Source organism: Canis lupus, chromosome 14 (assembly GCF_003254725.2).
Source record: "Canis lupus dingo isolate Sandy chromosome 14, ASM325472v2, whole genome shotgun sequence".
In the NCBI taxonomy this organism is placed as follows: domain Eukaryota; kingdom Metazoa; phylum Chordata; class Mammalia; order Carnivora; family Canidae; genus Canis; species Canis lupus.
In genome coordinates, this window is record NC_064256.1 from 37077411 (window position 1) to 37097377 (window position 19967).

General features: G+C 39.7%; 1 protein-coding gene and 1 pseudogene across 9 annotated transcripts in view; one reads left to right on the forward strand and one right to left on the reverse strand.

The window, feature by feature from the left end:
• Positions 1-19967, forward strand: part of CCDC126 (coiled-coil domain containing 126) — a 105436-nt gene that overhangs the window by 27418 nt on the left and 58051 nt on the right. For 8 of the 9 annotated variants that reach the window (XM_025464379.3, XM_049093714.1, XM_025464377.3 and 5 more), the window contains exon 2: positions 2302-2338. The gene's annotated coding sequence lies outside the window, so the exon portion shown is untranslated. Of the gene's footprint in view, positions 1-2301; positions 2339-17269; positions 17469-19967 lie in introns of those variants that run through there. The other variant, XM_035698301.2, reaches the window with a different exon arrangement.
• On the reverse strand, positions 8608-9884 carry LOC125752437 (poly [ADP-ribose] polymerase 1-like; annotated as a pseudogene).

Below are 19967 nucleotides of genomic sequence, written 5' to 3' on the forward strand. Positions count from 1 at the left end.
ATTGAGCCCCTAGGCAGGCTTCTTGCTCAGCAAGGAGTCTGCTTCTCCCTCTTCCTCTGCCCCTCCCTCCTGCTCTTTCTTTCTATTTTTTTCTCTCTTTCAAATAAATAGATCTTAAACAAAAACAAAAACAAAACAAAGCAGTATCCAGACATTACCCACCATATATTCAGGCTCCTGCTAAAGACAGGATTCTTTTAGTAGTCTTCATAGCTTTAGGCCAGACTGGCTGCAGTTAGTCCCTCATGGGTTTTGCCCACAGCCAACAGCACTGACACTATGGGAACTTTTGAGCTATTATCAGCAACAGTTGAGGGAAACAGGGAGAAGGGTTCGTCCTCCTTTTATAACTTTCCCAATGGTAGAAATTTTAGGTTAACAGCAACGCTTTATCACACCTTTTTTTCATCTTATTTGGGATACACAGAATATCTTGTAGTGTTTTTATAGACTATCAAAAACAAAAGATGCTTCAAATTCTGTCATATGGAATATCACCTTCTCAGTTTGCAAAGGGCATAGATCTTTCTTTAAAGCAGTTGTCAGGATGCCTGGGTGGCTCAGCGGTTGAGCGTCTGCCTTCGGCTCAGCGCATGATTCGGGGATCTGGGATTGAGTCCCACATTGGGCTCCTTGTGGGGAGCCTGCTTCTCCCTCTGCCTATGTCTTTGCCTTCTCTCTGTATCTCTCATGAATAAATAAAATCGTAAAAAAAATAAAAATAAATAAAGTAGTTGTCACTGGCTGTTGGTCCTTCTGCTGACCATGAAAAAGAAAATCATTACATGTAGGTGTGAGGGGTGTCAGGCCCAAGAAGGTTTTTCTGAGCAGCTCCCACAGCCTTGAGTTAACATCTTTACTAGTTACAAACACAGAAAGATGTATATGCTTTTTTTTTTTTTTTGTATATGCTTTAAAAATTGGAATTAACGGAAGAAAAAAATGACAGTGATGTAGGGGGAGAGTGACTACCTAAGTTATAAATTTTTATAACAATAGGAATATCCAACTATATCTTAAAAAGTACAAAAATGGGGATCCCTGGGTGGCGCAGCGGTTTGGCGCCTGCCTTTGGCCCAGGGCGCGATCCTGGAGACCCGGGATCGAGTCCCACGTTGGGCTCCTGGTGCATGGAGCCTGCTTCTCCCTCTGCCTGTGTCTCTGCCTCTCTTTCTCTCTGTGTGACTATCATAAATAAATAAAAATTAAAAAAAAAAGTACAAAAATGTTCAGATTATATAAAGTTCAAAGAAAAAACAAGCATAAATCCATGGAAGATATTTTCATTCACTTATTATCATTCATTAAATATATATTTGCCCTGTTCTGTGCTAGATGTTCAATGATCAAGAGGATTGGGTTGCCTTTAAATATTCAATTCTGATTACATAATTTTATTTATTTATTTGTCTATTATTATTATCTTTTAAGATTTTATTTATTCACGAGAGACACAAAGAAAGAGGCACCATTTTGATTATCCTCATTAGGTGCCACAGAGGCAAGAGGGTGGTTTTCCTGAACGAACTGAGCAGTGGCTTATTACTTGTGACCAGACCTCTGGCTCTCAGTTGGATTTCTCTGCATAGAACACTAGAAATTTGTTGTTGCCACCTCCACCAAAATTGATATCAACAGTGTGAAAATCCTAAAACACCTTGCTGATGCTTACTTCAAGAAGAAGCTGCATAAATTCAGACACCAGGAAGGTGAGATCTTCAACATGGAGAAAGAGAAACGTGAGATTACAGAGCACAGCAAGGTTGATCAGAAAGCCATAGACTTACAAATTCTGCCAAAAATCAGAGCTGTTCCTCAGCTTCAGGGCTACCTCCATTCTGAATTTTCTCCCACAAATGGAATTTACCCTCACAAATTGGTGTTCTAAATTTCTTACAAAGAGGCATTGCTGAGTGGCTCAGTTGGTTAAGTGTCTGTCTTCAGCTCAGGTCATGATCTCAGTTCCTGGGATAGAGCCCCTTGTCAGGTTCTGCACTCAGTGGGGAGTCTGCTTCTCCCTCTCCCTTTGCCACTCCCTGCCCACCTTGTGCATCTTCTTTCTTTCAAATGAATAAAATCTTTTTAAAAATAAATAAATTTCTTACAAAGAACCTAATTAAATAACCAATCCATTAAAAAAGAAGGGGAAGATGGAGTACTCGAACCTGATTTTGCTTCTAGGCAAGATTCTGGAAAGGATCAAAGTATCATTTATGTGCTCTTACCAAATAAACACATTATTGCAAGTGAGAGTTTGCTAGGGACATGTATTTTAAGATTAACATTTCTTTCTTTTGATAGGATTAATGAATTTGTGAAAGAAGAAGTGAAAATGACAGTAAGTACTGAATTCTACAAGGTTTTGGAACAGTTTTCTTATTGCATCTTCCAGACTCCAAGGTCCTTGAGTGTAAGGGATTATGCTTCATTTGTCTTTGTGTCCCCAATGCCTGAAACAGCTCTTAATAATCTGCTATAGTCTGTGCTCTGGATAAAGAAGTATATTAATTGAGTGAAGAATACAAAAATACAGCTCAGATGCTGGTACAATTGAGTGGTTACCAGGTAGACAATCTTGCCTAAAGGATCCAGCCAATGGATCAATATCAAACTAGACAAATGAGAAGTTCAAACTGTGAAATAATAGGTAAAGTACAATACCAACTTGGTTTTGAAAATGATATATTTGTGTGGAATAATAGAGAAAATATGTACTTCAGAAGGGAGTGTATGACTAATATGGCTGTTCTAGTGAGCAATCAATATTTAGTGAAATTAAAAATTTGATTCCTGAGTTTGTATCTCAGAGATACTCTTCACAGATCCTTGAGGAGACAGAAATGAGAATGTTTATCATAATTTTGTTTGTAGCAAAGGACGGGAGGCCATATAGGTGCGGTACTTTAGACCTGGGTGAAGGCACCTCTACTCTGGACTCTGCACTTTAGATGTCTTCACATATCACAAAGAAACAAAAAGTACATTTCTTAAAGTATACATGGGCACCTTGGTCACTGACTTGGTACTTAGGGCTAGCATGGCTTGACCTGTAACCATTTGCATCCTAGGTTAGAACTCATGCTATTTAGGCCTCAGGGAAACACTTCCGCATATCTGTGTTGTCCTATGTCCTTAAAAATAGGTATGAACCCCTTCATGGTTGTGAAGGTCTGTAGGTTACACTGCTGCCACCCTTGGAGGTGGACGTGACTTTGGAGGACAGGGAGCACTTGGATGGCAAAAACGCTTAGGTGAGAGAGAAAATGAATTAATTACTTGACAAATCCTTCCTTTCAGATGCTACAAATGCAATAGATTATTGCGTAATGAAGTGTCCTTTCTCAGTATCACTGAGCATTCATTTCTTTGCTGCTCTCTATTTCAGTTTGCAGGACTCCTACATTAGCACTGTTTGTGACAGATAAATGTAGCAGCTGAGGAACTTTTGCAATAACGAACAATTCATATTACCAAATGTGTATGTGTAGTTTAGACATAACATGCTTAAAATGGAAAGTTGATGCTTTAAATTGGACATTGAAAGATAGAATTAAGAATAGTTTTGCTTTCATAAAAATGTTAAAAGGCTTAGTTAAATTTTCAGAAAACTGAATTTAAAATTCAGCTTTATTTAAACAATTTTGGCTGAATACTCTAATATCTATTAATTATAATTTGTGTATTGCATTTTAACGTAATAAATAATTTTGGATACTTTAGAAGAAAAAAGACTTCTTTGAAAGTAATATATGAAATTTCATTTTAATTTTTATTTTACATGTATTTTAACTTTTTAAAAAATTTTATTTATTTATGTGTGAGAGAGAGAGAGAGACAGAGACAGAGAAAGAGAGAGAGAGCAAAGGGAGAGGGAGAGGAAGAAGCAGACTCCTTGCTGAGCAAGGAGGTGATCAGTGGGCTCAATGACAAGGGGCTTGGGGCTGCATCCCAGGACCCTAAGATCATGACCTGTGCTGAAGTCAGACTCAGATGAGCCACTCAGGTGCCCCTCTATTAACTTTTAAAATGAAAATATATTTAAGTTGTGTAAAATCTGAATATATTACAGATTATTTTTAATTTAGATCATTGAGAATAAATACAAGTCAAGGTCATCACAGATACAGAAAATACAAAAATGGAGCTCAAAAATAATAAAAGCTGAAGAGAAATGAAAAATAAAGTCTTTTTTAAAAAAACATATTCTGGGATCCCTGGGTGGCGCAGTGGTTTGGCGCCTGCCTTTGGCCCAGGGCGTGATCCCGGAGACCTGGGATCGAATCCCGCGTCGGGCTCCCGGTGCATGGAGCCTGCTTCTCCCTCTGCCTGTGTCTCTGCCTCTCTCTCTCTCTCTGTGACTATCATAAATAAATAAAAATTAAAAAAAAAAACATATTCTATGCCCATCATGGGGTTTGAAATCATGATCCCCTGAGATTGAGAGTAGTATGTCTGTTGACAGAACCAGCCAGGCACCCTAAAGTAGGAAGTCTTTGGAAGAACTAGTCTGCTTAAAATTTTAAAAGTTGAAACAATGATAGCAAGCAGACTTCTGTTGAGAATGATCCACTTAAGATTCTTGAATAGGAGATTGGAGATTGTATCTTTAATGGAGATTTAATAACCAATCAATGCAATAAAAGCAGGAAGAAAATTATTCTCTTCAAATACACAACTTGAATGGGTCAAATGAAATCTTAATAATTTCACATTCTTTACTGATTAAGGTAGGATTTGACTGAAGCAATTAGAATTAATAGAGAATTATACATGAAATCAGCAGGTGAGTGAGCAAGAGAAACCCTGAGGTTTTCAATGTTTGTTGAACAATGATCCTGGACAATGATTATCATATTCTTCTGTTTCACCTGAATGATTACAATTTTTAATTTTTATTTTCATTCAGCAAAAATTTAGTAATTTCCTTTGCACCAAAATGCTTTCAAATGGAATGTAAAACTATAGGATTTATATTTTATATTTTAAGTTTAAAGCTATGTATTCTGTTACTGTTACATATCTCACAACCAATTTTCAAGGTCAGTTTTGGCCAACAAAAGTATTTGTGACTAGAAATATTTAGATTTCTTATTAAAAGAACGGAAATGTCACTGGCACACACATGCTATTATGGAGCCGGGAAAAGAAAAGACTGAGTAATCAGCAAACAATGGTAGCATTTATCAACGCAAGTAAACACTGACATAGGACATTATTGTAATACTCTTAAAGTAATATTATTTTAATGGTGCAACATTTACAGAAAGCAGCAGAACATTTCGAAATTCAGAATAAATGATTTTGAAAGTTGAAGCTAGAATAGATAAACATTTAAGACAAATAATGATCACTATCTAGGATGGGGAAAATTAAGTATAAGATTATTAATTTAATGGCTAGTAAAGCAAGAAAAGAAATCATATACAAAAAACCCTGAAATATTTACATTATCAACTTCAACTGGATTGTACAGTCTTGTTGAGTAATTATACACACATGTATATACACACACTTTTTTTTTTTTTAAAGATTTTATTTATTTATTCATGAGAGACACACAGAGAGAGAGGCAGAGACACAGGCAGAGGGAGAAGCAGGCTCCATGCAGGGAGCCTGACGTGGGACTCGATCCCAGGTCTCCAGGATCACACCCTGGGCTGAAGGCAAGCGCCAACCTATCCAGGGATCCCTCAAAACATTAAGTTTTGTCAAAATAATTGGATTTAATTTAGACAAGATATAAGATGCATTAGAAAAGCTTAAAAAATAGAAGATTTCAAGCCAAGAGCAATTTGTGGCCTTTGGAGGAAAATGAAATTTTTTTGAAGTTGCACTGTTGACAATTATTTGGTATAAACTATTCATTGTTATTACTAATGTTAGCAAAATTTTACAAAAAAAAAAATTACACAGCTGTTTAACTTTTGAAAATAATGAATTTTTTAATTTTAGAGAAAGTAGTTTTTCAAAATAAAAAGATATTCAACAACAATGCCATTCAAATAAAATATAAGGAAATTAGAACAAAGAAACAAAAAGGTTTTATATAAATTTCATAAATAAGATTCAGGTATCAATAACCATCAAACTAAGTTCCATGCAGCACATTTTCTGGCTGTGATAGGTTCAGATAGAGTCTCAAATGAAGAGACTTTAAACAAATTGATTAGTACACTTGTTTTGATTTGCTTCATAATATTACAACACTGAGAGTTTTAAAAGAGGAACTTAAGGGCAGCCCCAGTGGCTCAGTGGTTTAGCGCCGCCTTCAGCCCAGGGTGTGATCCTGGAGACTTGGGATTGAATCCCATGTCAGGCTTCCTGCATGGAGCCTGCTTCTCCCTCTGCCTGTGTCTCTGCCTCTCTCTCTCTCTCTCTCTGTGTCTCTCATGAATGAATAAAAAAATCTTTAAAAATAAATAAATAAATAAATAAATAAATAACTTAAATATTCTAAGGATCTACGTGATTTTAAGAGATAATGAGGTGGCAATATAACTGAAAACTAGTAAAGTGAGAATATTTGTAATATTTTGTTACAATAATTTATCATATGCATTACAATATTGCAATGTGATGGCACCATTTTATTATCATGGTATATAAGGTTAGAGATAATGATGCAGAAAAATGTTAGGGTTTGGAGCAAATAGCCAAAAAAGAATTCCTGAGACATCTTTGGTGCAAAAAGTGGTTTTATTAAAGCATAGGGACAAGATCCATGGGCAGAAAGAGCTGCCCTGGGGGTCTTGAGGAGTGGCCAATTATAGACTTTCAAGTTGGGAGGGGATTAGGAAGAGCATAAATCTCTAAGGAATTTTGGAAGCAAGGTTTCCAGAACCTTGAGGGGCTAGCTGTGGTTAGGAAAAGGTCATTTATTACCATCTAATAAAACTTAAACATGAGACCCTTCAGATATTTATTGGCAGACCATATGCTTAGGGGATGATTGCTGACATATATCTTTTTAAATTATTTAATTAATTTATTTTATTGGAGTTCGATTTGCCAACATATAGTATAACATCCAGTGCTCATCCCGTCAAGTGCCCCCCTCAGTGCCTGTCACCCAGTCACCCCAACCCTCCGCTCACCTCCCTTTCCACCACCCCTTGTTCGTTTCCCAGAGTTAGGAGTGTCTCATGTTTTGTCTCCCTCTCTGATATTTCCCACTCATTTTCTCTCCTTTCCCCTTTATTCCCTTTCACTATTTTTTATGTTCCCCAAATGAATGAGACCATATAATGTTTGTCCTCTGACTTATTTCACTAAGCGTAATACCCTCCAGTTCCATCCACAGCCAACATATATATATTGAGGGGTAGAGATAAAGGAAGTTTCCAAGGAATTTTTACACGCTGAAGTAGACTTACAGAATCCTGGGGGTTAAACTGAGATTGCCTTTTGCCCTTAGCAAAGTATTAACATCAAGGCACCTGAGCTCCCAGAGGAAGGTTGCTATACCTGTTTCAAGGACTCATCAATGGGCTGTAAGTAGCAAGGAAATTTAATTTTTTCTTTTGCCTTTGTTTCCTACATCAATGAGAATAGTGGTCCCTTTGTGGAGGCACAGACTGAAAGGGACACTAGGGAACCTTCTGAGGAGCTGATCTATATTTTGATCTGGATGATGGTTACATGACCATAAGCGAGTAAAAAGGTATTGACCTGAAATCAAGAGTCAGACGCTTAACCAAATGAGCCACCCAGGCATCCTTCATCTATTTGTGAATAATTTTTGAATTATTTATTTTTGACTCTAGGTGTGACCTCGGCTGAGCAAGATTTCTGCAAATTAATAAAAAAAAAACCCTATATAACAACTATAATCAAGAAAGTTTAAGTTGGCATTACTGCCACTAGGAAACAAAATAGGGGGACTTTTTTTTTCATAGTATGAAATTAGTTTTTATTTTTACTTTAAAATAAATGCTTAACATTTTTCCAAAACTGAAACTCAATGTGGAAAGAAGGGCAAAGGACCCCTGCCCCGGAAGCCAGTGAGCAAGGCAGACATCGTGACTTTAGTGGTTCTTCCTGCAGGACTAGTCTAGAATAGAACCCCCTTCCTGTCCTACTGTCAGTCGTCCCCACCAGGGTGCTGGCCGCAGGGGGACCCCACCCCCACCCCACCCCACCCCCAGACCCACACAAACAAGGGATTTGAAAAGCGCGGAGGGGGGTGGGGGGACATCGCTTAACAAGTGAGCAAACATTGGCAGAAAATCCTTCCTAGGGCAGCTCGGGTGGCTCAGTGGTTTAGCGCCGCCTTCAGCCCAGGGTGTGATCCTGGAGACCCGGGATCGAGTCCCACGTGGGGCTCCCTGCATGGAGCCTGCTTCTCCCTCTGCCCATGTCTCTGCCTCTCTCTGTCTCTGCCTCTCATGAATAAATAAATCAAATCTGAAAGAAAGAAAAGAAAAGAAAAGAAAAGAAAAGAAAAGAAAAGAAAAGAAAAGAAAAGAAAAGAAAGAAAATCCTTCCTAAGGAGACTGAGTGGAGGTGGATCTCTGGGGGCAGGGTGGTGGCCTTGGCCGGGTCAGGCAGTGCAGGGCGCTGGGCACCCTCATCCCTGCATCGGGCTGCGCCCTGGCCTCTCACTCCAGCTCACCACAGGGACATCTTGAAGTTGAACTTGAGCTTCAGCAGGTATTTCAGATTGACTTGAGCGATGTCAGTAGACAATGTACTGGTTGGATACAGCAGGCAGATGTTGTTGATGCCAGAGGAAATCCCAGTTCCAAGAGGGACTTCTGCGCCATCCAGAGTAATACTAGCAGGAGGGTCAGGGGTCGTCTTGCCCAAACCTTTGACACCATGCTTGCCTTTGGGTAGCTTGCTGATATGATATGATAAAGCGTGCTTTAGCTCGTACACGTTCCCAAGGGCAACTTCTCCTAGCAGGATCAGGCTTCTGGGTCTCTCTGGGACATGTGGCAATAGTTGGCACTCTTGGAGACCGTGTCGGCGAAATAGATCCCTTACCAAACATGTAGCCTGTCACAGGTGCCCCCCGGTGGGGCTATCCAGAGGCCCTGGGACAGGATCCCCGTGAAGTTGGTGGCCCTGGACCCGTGCCACAGCAGCCTCTGGTTACACAGCTCCTTGAAGGGCTTGTAGCGCTGGATCTTGCCCTCACGCTCGACCTTAAAAACATCAATTACCTCTAGGTCATGTGCTTTGCGCGTGGTCGCGTGAGTGTTCTTAACTTACTTCCTGATGGTCTTGGCTTCCTCAGAATCGCTGTCCACCACCTTAATGTCAGTCTTGAGCTTCTCAGAGTTGATGTTGATGGGGTCCTTGCTGCTGTCGTCAGAGCTACCCCTGAGCAGACTGTAGGCGACCTCGATGTCCAGCAGGTTGTCTTGCATTTCCACCTTGGCCTGCACGCAATCTGCGTTGCTCAGGAATGGGGGCTTCTTCATCTCAAAGTCGTGGGGGATCAGGGTGCAGAAGTGATTTGAGAGATCCAGGATCTGGGAGTCTCTGCTGCCCTGGGACACCGCCTGCTACACCTCACTGAGGATGGAGATCCCGGGATCTGCCGTTTGCTCAGCTTCCCCAAGGGCATCTTCTGAAGGTCAATCTCATACTCCACCATGGCTTTCTTCATACTTTCCACGTCAAAGATCATCTTAATGAGGTCCTGCACAAGCTTGGGGAACTTGGACTTGGTGCTAGACTTCACCGTCAGCTTCTTCACTGCCTCTTTGTCCTGGCCGAAGTCAATCTCCAGAAGGTAGAATTTTTGAGGATGCTTCATTATGTTCTTGGCGTGCCAGGCATTCCCAGTTTTCTCTTCATATGATTTCATAAAGTACTCAATGACTTCTTCCTCGGATGGCAACCGGCTCCAGTTTGTTGCTGCCAATGATGGTGGGAGGACATTTTGATTATAACGATTTTAATGGAATGAAGGAGAGAAAAAATTCTGGAATAAATATCTCATTTTAAAATTACATATGTCACAGCGCCTGGGGGCTCAGTCAGTTACGCCTTCAACTTGGGTCATGATACTGGGGTCCTGGGATCGAGCCCCACATCAGGCTTCCTGCTCAGCGGTGGGCCTGCTTCTCCCTCTCCCTCTGCCCTTTCCCCTGCTTTTGCTCCCTCTCTCTCTCTCAAAAATCTTTAAAAAAATAAAATAAAATTACGTATGTCATTATTACTCATCCAGGTGTCACCAGTCCATCAACAGAATAACCAGACATGTGCAAAAAGAATTAAATTTAGTCCTCTTAGGTGTTTTTGCCAATTCTAAGTCATGTAAAAATCAGAGTTGTACAACTATGTTTCTATTTTGTGCTTATGAAGGAATATTTGTCAAAGAGAATAATTTTACAGTGTTATGTAAAATATTTAGACATATGGTATATAGGCCTCCTGGGTCTTTTGCCTTAGGCCCCAGAAATGTTAAGGATGAGGCTGATAAAGGGAGTGGACAGGTAAAATGTGGCATGTGGTTAGATTTATATATCATGATATGGTTGATTAATAAAAAAATAACATTGAGAGAAATAAGCTGAGTACTAGTTAGGATTTTCAATGATGCAGATTTACTTAACATTAATTTAGCATCTACACAGCACCTGATATATGCTAGACACTGTTCTTAGCACTTAATAAATATTAGCTCATTTAATATTCATAACAGTCCTATGAGGTAAGTACTATTTTTTCTCCATTTCTTAGATGACAAAACTGTGATACATAGCCTAGGCTAGGTAGCTTGCCCACACTCACACAGCTGGTAGTGTACTCAAGTCTGGCTCCAGAGTCTTTATTTTTTTTATTTTTATTTTTTGTTAATGAGAGACACAGAGAGGCAGAAGCAGACTCCCAGTAGGGAGCCTGATGCAGAATTTGATCCCAGAACCCTGGGATCACGACCTGAGCCAAAGACAGATGCTCAATCACTGAGCCACTCAGGTACCCCTGGCTCCAGAGTCTTAACCAGTACTCTGTACTTTTTACCTAAATAAATGTAAGGAAGTATATGGGAAGAACCTCCACTTAATTACATTGGAGTGGGTTCCTGTGAGGGGAGGGGAATAGGATTGGAAGTAAAGGAATGAGTAAAGGCGCTAATACCTAAAGATGAGCCTTGCATGGACCCATGTGATTATGAGATGTTAGGACTGCTATAACAAAATATTATGGATTGGGTGGCTTATAAACAGCAGGAACTTATTTCTCACAGTTCTGGAAGCAGGGAAGTCTGAGAGCAAGGTGGCGGCAGATTTGGTGTCTGGTGAAAGCCTGCTTCCCCCAGTTCACAGACAGCCTTCCTCCCTGTGTTGTCCTTTGGCAGAAGGGGCAAAGGAGTTCTTTGGGGTCTTTTCATAAGGCTACAAATATCATTCATGACCTAGTCATCTCCGAAAGGCCTCACTTCCAAATTTCATCACACTGGGATCAGATAGATTTATTTATTTATTTATTTGGATTTTATTTATTTATTTGACAGAGAGAAAGAGAGAGAGCACAAGCAGGGGGAGTAGCATGCAGAGGGAGGAGTAGGCTCCCCGCTGAGCAGGGAGCCTGATGTGGGGCTGGATCCCGGGACCCTGGATCAGGACCTGAGCCTAAGGCAACTGCTTAACCCACTGAGATTGGGTTTAACATATGAATTTTGAGGCAGTTGGAGTGGGGGTGGGGACACACAATCATTCAAATCTATGGTATTGATTTTCAGTTTCCGTACTCTATTTTTCCACGCTTGATTTTTTTTCCAATCAGTGGGTATTATATTTGGAATAAAGAAAACTGCATGCATATGGTTATATACATGTATATGCAACTATAGTGTTTATGAAACTACTAAGCTGAAGTGAGGTTTCTGACTCTAAATCCACCATGCTCTGTCCTTGAGGCTGCCTAAAATTTTCATTGGTTACTTGGCTTAAGAAATTTATGGCTGGTCCACTGAGATGACATACAGATTTTTAAAAGTCTAAGGGGAGTACAGGAATATTTATGTAATTTTGTGACAAGTATGTTTAAATTCTGCCTTCATTTTTCAAGGAAAAGTTAAGAGCACAGACTCTAGAAATGGAAGGTCTGGATTCAAATTCCTCTCTACCACTTGTTAGCTATAGGCCATTGGGAAAATTACTTGACTGATCTCTTTGCTTGAGTTTTCCCATCTGTAAAATGGGAGTCATAAGTAGTATTTATCTTTTGCGTTATTATGAAGATTGGTTGATTTAATACATGTGAAATGCTTAGAACAGTATTTGGAAAGCAGAAATTTATCATTTATTCTTTGCTTAATGATGCAGAAATCTAGGACTTTGAGCCAATCCTTTGAGTTAATCCCAAGATATTTCTTTTTTTTTTTACCCTTATCTGCAGAGAAATGCAAGTCAGTATCCTTAATTCGCACATTGGAATGTAAATCTTGCTCCATATATGCTGGTGCTGAAACGCTTGAATGTCCTTTTGGTCTCCCCATGAATCTCTGCTTCTGGGTTTTCACTCATGTTGTGAGCCTTGTGAAAACAACATCAGCAACAGGAGCACCTGGATGGCTTAGTTGGTTAAGTAACCAACTCTTCATCTCAGTTCAGGTCTTGATCTCAGGGTCATGAGTCCAAGCCCCAGGTTGGGCTCCATGCTGAGTGTGGAGCCTACTTAAAAAACCAACAACACTGTCCTTTCTCATTTTAAAGGTAATACATCTTTATCAGGAAACTTTGGGAAATATAGATTAGCAGAAAAAAAATTGCCCATAATCTCAGCAACCAGATATGTCAATTTTATTTATTTATTATTATTTTAAAAAGTTTATTTAAGTAATCTTTATACCTGATATGGGGCTTGAACCCATGACCCCAAGATTGAGAGTTGCATGCTCCTCCAACTAAACCAGCCAGGTTCCCCCAGATATGCCAATGTTAATATTGCTGTTTATATTCTCCTAGTCTTTTTTTTTTTTTTTGCAAGCCTATATATAGCTTACCAAGCTGTAATTACACTATAAATACTGGTTTATAATCAGTCTTTTCACTTAACAATGTATTGAGAACATTTTTATATATGATTAAATATTCTGCTACTGCATCATTTTAATGGCTGCATAGCATTCCATTTTATGGATGCACAATACCCTAACGTATTCTAGCAGTCCCCTACAACTAGACGTTAAGATTATTTCCTCTCTTTCTCTGCTATTACACTTGAGACACAGGAAAAGAGCCCCTAATATCTGGGTGCTGGTTTGGTACTATCAGCTGGTGATATTAGTACTATCAGCACCTTGATGCTACTATGACCTGGCCTGGCACTCACAGCTATGCCTTGATGTCCTCCTGTTAATGTAAATAATTTCACAGAAAGCCAGTATTAGACAAGGCTGCTTTGTGATTAGGATGGACACCTGTCTGAACACAGACAAACACATATAGTACATTGTCCAGAATTATGAAAATGACCAACCAACTCCCTATCCTGGAAAAATATGAGTTGCTTGTTTAGCAATTCCACCTTTAGCCTCAATTTAGCTTTAGCCTCTTTCCTACACCTAGATAAAGCTTATTAAGATAACAAATCATATAATTGTTTCAGTTTCTTGGTATCACCTAATATTGTCCAGCACTGGATATGTTTCTGATGATCCTTTGGCTGGAGAACATTGGTATAGTCATCCTAGTTTTCAAATTATTAGCTATATTATACTTGCAAAAAATATTCCCTGCAAAAGCAATAGGTATTCAAGTGGGACAACCCAAGAGAAATGTTAACTATCTATTTCTATAAATTCTGTTTTACCCCTATATCCAATCAAATTATCATTAAGCAATATGTTTGCAATGTGTTACCTGGGTTTCCTAAGAAATACCTTTCTCTCATTTTACACTGTATTTTGACTTTAAGAGTCAGATTACAAAAAAAGGAGGGTCACATAAAATCATGGTCAAAGGTAGCATACCTTTGTATTTTCTATAAAATTTTTATAAAAATATATGTAATGGTGGGGCAGCCCTGGTGGCTCAGTGGTTTAGCGCCGCCTTCAGCCCAGTGCCTGATCCTGGAGACACAGTATCGAGTCCCACATCAGGCTCCCTGCATGGAGCCTGCTTCTCCCTCTGCCTGTGTCTCTGCCTCTCTCTCTCTCTTTCCCTCTCTCTCTCTCTCTCTCTGTGTCTCTATGAATAAATAAATAAAATCTTAAAGAAATATATATATGTAATGCTTTATAGTAAAGTGCTAGGGAAAAAAGTTGACTCTCTTTGTGGTAGCTGTTCTCCAAGGCTCCAACGAATTTTCCTGATATTCAGACCCTTGTGTAGTGGTTCCTCTTACAAGGAATCCAGCTGCCCTATGACTTATTTTAACAAACAAAATGTGGCAAAAGTAACACTGTGTCAATTCTAGGCCTACTGTTTAAAAAGACTGGTAACAGGGCACCTGAGGGGCTTAGTCGGTTAAGGGTCTGCCTTCGGCTCATGTCATGATCCCAGAGTCCTGGGATCCAGCCCTGCATCGGGCTCCTTGCTCAGGAGGGGCCTGCTTCTCCCTCTCCCTCTGCCTGCTGTGTGTTCTCTCTCTCTCTCTGTCAAATAAATAATAAAATAAAATCTTAAAAAAAAATAAAATAAAAAGACTTGTAGCTTCTACTTCTGTTTTCTCGGAACACTTAGTTTTGGGAACTCTGAACTCAAGTCAGAAGTCCAGTTACCCTACTGAAGAGGCAACAAGAAGAGACCAAGTCTACATGGGGAAGAAGAGATGGAGGCCCAGAGACTACATGGATAGGAAGGCCCAACCCTCCTAGTATCCCAGCTGAGCAATTCTCCCAGCTGTTCACCATTGTGCAGCAATTCTGAGTGTCATCTAGAACTTCTCCAAGCTGTTTGAGCTCCCAGATCTGGAACACTAAAAGCATCCAGCTGATTAGCCCAGTTGACCCATGGGATCGTAAGTGGGCCATAATTAAATGGTTGTTGTTTAAAACCACTAAGTTTTAGAGTGGTTTGTTAGGCAGTAATAGACTTATTTCCTTATGCTCTGTTAAGAATGTTGCCTTTTCTTCTTTTCCTTACTGTGAGAACTGTGTGATTCACTGTGATTTTCCTTCCCACCTTCACTTCCCGGAAACTTAGAACCCTTTAGTACTCATTTTGAGTTTCTTCCTTCTGTTAAGGTTTGAGTTTTGCTGTTGTCATTGTTTTCTAGAAGTTTTGTTTTGTTTTGGTGTAATCATCCTCTCTTTAACCTCCATGATCTCAATTGGCCACTGCCCTCCCACTTCTGGGTTGAGTGTTTCTGTCCTTTGCACTTTGTGGCTGATATGAATCCTTGCATTTAGCTAAATATTGTTTCCGATCCTTTGTCCAAGAGCAAGGTAAAAGCTGGAGATAAATTTATATAGTGAGTATGGGGAAGTGAAAGCATTGTGGCTATGAGCATGAGCTTGGAGTTAAAATACAGGTGGCTTTCAGTCTGGGCTTTATACCTTACTAGCTGTCAGATCTTGGGGATGCCATTTAACTTTTCTGAACCTCAATTTTCTCATCTGTTAAATGATACAGTGATAAAAAGTAAACTGAGGCAATGTATGTAAGGCATATCATAGTAAGTGCTTGATAAACAAATAGAGCAAATTCCTTAAGTAACCTGATCAGAATCTAAAAAGACACAAATACCCAGAGCAACAGGCTGTATCTACCAATGTGAAATTTGTAAACATACATTTAAGACACTCATTTTGGGATTTCAATTCTCCTTTTTATTATCTGTGACCTAGGGCAAGTTATTTAAACTGGTAAAGCCTGTTTCCTTGTGTAATAGAATGTTAAAATAGGACTCTTCTTATCCCCATTTAAAAAAAAAAGATTTTACTCATTTATTCGTGAGAGACAGAGAGAGGCAGAGAGAGAGAAGCAGGCTCCATGCAGGGAGCCAGATGTGGGACTCGATCCCGGGACTCTGGGATCACGCGCTGAGCCAAAAGCAGATGCCCAACCACTGAGCTACCCAGGCGTCCCTCTTATCCCCATTTTGAATGAGTTCCCCCAAAATGATTACCAACTATCCAAATTCCAAAGTGATGGGTAAGCACCAAATTGGAAGTGGAAGTGAGGTGGCTGAACGTTGGTTTCCCAACTCTTAACTGACCACACCCCTATCCTGAGGGGAAGGCTGGAAAGAGAATAGCATATTTAGAGAGAACTATCTCTCTAGGTATCCTGTGAGGTCCTGACTCTGAAGTGGTCATGTATTACATTTAGTGTCATGTATCTTGTTCTCCTTTAATCTGGGCAGTTCTTCGGCATTTTTGTCTTTTATGACTTTGGTATTTTTAAGATTATAGGTCATTTTTTTTTTTTTTTTGTAGAACATCTCTCAAATGTGATTTTATTAGATGTTCTCTATGATTGGATTGAAATTTTGCATTTTAGCAGGAATATTTCATAACTGACTCTGTGTTCCTCTTAACATTTTACATCAAGTGGCACATGGTGTCAGTTTGCTCCATTATTCATGTTAACTATTTCTTTTCTTCTTTTTAAATAGGCTCCAGGCCAAATGTAGGGCTTGAACTAATTCAAGAGTTGAATGCTCCACAGACTAAATCGATGAGGGGCCTCTCATGTTAACTTTGATTGCTTGGATAATATGATGTCTGCTAGATTACCATAAAGTTGCAGTTTTCCCATTTATAATGAATAACTATTTTGAAGGAAGATATGTTGAGACAACATAAATTTCCTTTTTCTTCATCAAACTTCCACCAACTATGTTTAACACTCATTGATGATTCTTGCTTGAATCAATTAGCGCAATGACAATTGTAGAATGAGAAGTTGGAAGTCAACCTATTACATGAGACTGGACATTTTAATTATTGAACTAAGACTATTTTAGAAGCCTAGAAACAGACTTTTTATTTTCTGAGTGACCAGAAAATAACAGGACTTGCCTTAGATTTCATCCCTAAAGAACTGGTTTGAATGGAAAGGGGAGAAAAGAATGACAGTTTTTTTCCAATTATAACTCATGAGAGTCCTACCCATCTAGTGTATTGGCCATCCTCATACCTCATATGACATAATAATAGTGCCTACTAAAATGGTTGTTGAGGAAAGTAGGTGAGCTAATTTAAGTCAAATGCTGAGCACCTCCTGGTATGATACCCCTTTTTATTGTGACTTTGCTCCTCCTCCCAAAAAGAAGTGGAGTCTAGGTATCTACCTCTAATTTGAGCTGGCCTGTTTTTTGTTTCAGTCAACAGAATGTGGCAGAGCAACATGGTGGAAGTTCATAGGCTGGGTCTTAAAAGGCCTTGCAACCTCTGGTTTCACTCTCTTGTTGTCCTGACACTATTGGTAAAGTAGTCTAGACCCTCTGGGGACAAGAGACCATGTGGAGAGACTTGGAACTGGCAGGACAAACATGTCAGTGGGGCCATCTTAGACCACCCAGCAACAACAGTCAAGGTGTCAGATGATTCATAGTGATTCCAGGTGAGACTAGTAGAAGAGCCATACGGTTGAGCTAAGCTCAAATTGTTGACCCTCAGGACTGAAGGACCTTGGAAAAGAGAAGGCACAATGTGGGGGGTGTGGATGGGACAGGCCACAGGTGGAATGAAGAATGATTAGGTTTGAGAGTATAGTCCTAAAGGATAGGACTTAGGCCAAGAGGTGGATGGCACAGGAAGTATTTTGTTGTTGTTGTTGTTTTTCAAAGTATGGAAGAGGGATCCCTGGGTGGCTCATCGGTTTAGCGTCTGCCTTTGGCCCAGGGTGTGATCCTAGAGTCTTCGGGGTCGAGTCTCGCATCAGGGTCCCTGCATGGAGACTGCTTCTCCCTCTGCCTATGTCTCTGCCTCTCTCTCTCTCTCTCTCTCTCTCTGTGTGTGTGTCTTTAATGAATAAATAAATAAAATCTTTAAAAAAATATGGGAGAAATTTAAGCAGAATTTCCTTGAGATAAACTTCCTTTGAAAGTCGTGAGTTTAATATCACTGCAAGAATTTTAAAAAAGAACTGGGTGACCTTCAGGGATGGTCATCCCTACTGTTGGGGATGTTGTAGAATGGATGGATTAAAATCTTGTGTGATTCCCTTCCACCCTTACAGTTCTTGGATTCTTTATTTATTTTTTTAAGATTTCATTTATTCATGAAAGACGCAGAGAGAGAGGCAGAGGCACAGGTAGAAGGAGAAGCAGGCTCCACTGAGGAAGCCTGATGGACTCGATCCTGAGACTCTGGGATCATGCCCCAAGCCAAAGACAGACGCTCAACCGCTGAGTCACCCAGGCATCCCCAGTTCTTGAATTCTGAGAAAACTCTGCACATTGGTTTGGCCTGGCAGTTCTGAAAATACTTTCTTTTTAGTATTCACTATAGTAACAATTTTAACAGTTTTCTACAAGTTTACAGTAACAAAGATGATTCATTGCAAACATCTGTCAAAGCTATTCCTTTTCGTCCTTTCATTTTATAAAACTACAGAGTTTGAGCTCCTATAGTCTTCTGAGTCCCTTAAAATTTTATAAATTCTAATAATTTTATAAATTATAAGACATTTTCACATGTTGACATCTGTAAAATCAGGATGTATCTGCAATCACCATCAACCAGGTGGTAGTTATGACATAGATATAATTATCAGATTAGATGTAAATATGGCCATGGCTGTTTAAACTGTCATCACTTCAGCTGAGTCAAATGTATTATGGGTAACACATATTTTGAATGCAATTGATGTTTTGAATGACTTACAGAATGAATGGTAGTAGTTTGATAGATAATCCCAGAGATAATTTGTAGTGCTTTTTATTTTTATTTTTATTTTTTTAAGTTATGTTTAGGGATGCCAGAGTGGCTCAGTGGGTGAGTGGTTGAGCCTCTGCTTTTGGCTTAGGGCGTGATCCCAGAGTCCTGAGACTGAGTCCCACACTGGGCTCCCTGCATGGAGCCTGCTTCTCTCTCTGCCTATGTCTCTGCCTCTCTCTTACTCTCTCTCTCTCTCTCTGTCTTTCATGAATAAATAAATAAAATCTTAAAATTTTTTAAAAATTTATTTGAGGGGGCGGGGTTGGAGGGCACTTGGAGAGGGAAAAAGAGAGTCCTAAACAAATTCCTAGTGGAGTCTGATGTGGGGCTTGATCTCATGACCCTAGATTACTACCTGAGCTGAAACCAAGAGTTGGATGCTTAATTGACTGCACCACCCAGGTGCCCCAAAAGATTTTATTTTTTTAAATAATCTCTGTACCAAACATGGGGTTCAAACTTGACCCCAAATCAAGAGTGGCATGCTCTCCTGACTGAGCCAACCAGGTGCCCCAGGGAGTGTTCTTTTAAGCAATGCTGCATCACCAACATTCCTGATGGTATGGAGGATGAGATTGTATAGAAAAAGTCTAATTTATAGAAAAGCATTGTGTCAGAGTTTGATTAGAAGTCGTTTTCTTTTATTATAATTCATAAAATAAGGATATATTCTACAACCGGTGGCATCAATTGATACTGATAAAATACAGTAGCGATTAACTTAGCTAACCAGTGTTAGCACTTACTACATGCTGGCCAGGCATAGTAGGAAGGGTTTTAAATGGGTTATCTTGATTTAGTCTTCATTGGAACTCTACAAGGTAGGTACGTTTATTATCCAAATTTTTTAAAATGTGGAAAGTGAGGCCCAGAGAAGCTGATGTTCCTAGGGTTTTGTCCCTAGTGAAGGATGGAGGCAAGATTCTAATGAAATGTAGGCAGTCTAATTGTAGAAAAGGGTTTTATTTTATTTTATTTTTAAAAAAAGATTCTATTTATTTATTCATGACACACACACACACACACACACACACACTGAGGCAGAGACACAGGCAGAGGGAGAAGCAGGCTCCATGCTGGGAGCCCAATGTGGGACCCGATCCTGGGACTCCAGGATCATGCCCTTGGTTGAAGGTACATGGTAAACCGCTGAGCCACCCAGGGATCCCCAGAAGGGTTT